The sequence below is a fragment of the Gekko japonicus genome, unplaced genomic scaffold (genome assembly GCF_001447785.1).
Source record: "Gekko japonicus isolate JY-2015 unplaced genomic scaffold, Gekko_japonicus_V1.1 scaffold2711, whole genome shotgun sequence".
Lineage (NCBI taxonomy): Eukaryota > Metazoa > Chordata > Lepidosauria > Squamata > Gekkonidae > Gekko > Gekko japonicus.
Window position 1 is genome coordinate 225,137 of NW_015166503.1, and position 588 is coordinate 225,724.

The following is a 588-nucleotide window of genomic DNA, read 5'->3' on the forward strand; positions in this document are numbered from 1 at the left end:
CTGTGAGGCAGGCAGGGCTGAGAGAGCTCTGACAGAAACGGCTCTTTTTCAAGGACAGCGCTTGTCAGAACTACGGCTTGCCCAAGGTCGTCCAGCCAGGTGCAAGTGGAGGAGGAGTGGGGGAATCAAACCCGGTTCTCCCAGATTAGAGTCCCCGCTCTTAACCACGGCACCAAACAGCACTCTATGCACTTTACAGAATGATTATTACAAACAGAACACGTTAATATATACAAGTTCCTAGCAGTGTATTATTTATTCGTTACTGGACCCACCTGGAGGCTGGCCACCTGGCGCTTAGCCTCCCCTCCTCGGTGGGGTGTGGTGACGGAAGAGGGCGGGCCAGCCAGCCACCCTCCGGGAGACCCAGGTTCGAACCCCCACTCAAGCCACGGAAGCGGGCGGGGTTGCCAAGTCCGGGTTGGAAACTGCCTGGAGACTTTGGTGGGTGGAGCCTGGGGAGGGCGGGGTTTGAGGAGGGGAGGGGCCTCAGCAGGGTGATGACGCCACAGAGAGCCCCCCCCCCCAAAAAAACAGCCATTTTCTCCCCCGGGGAGCTGATCTCTGTCAGCTGGGGGCCAGTGGTAA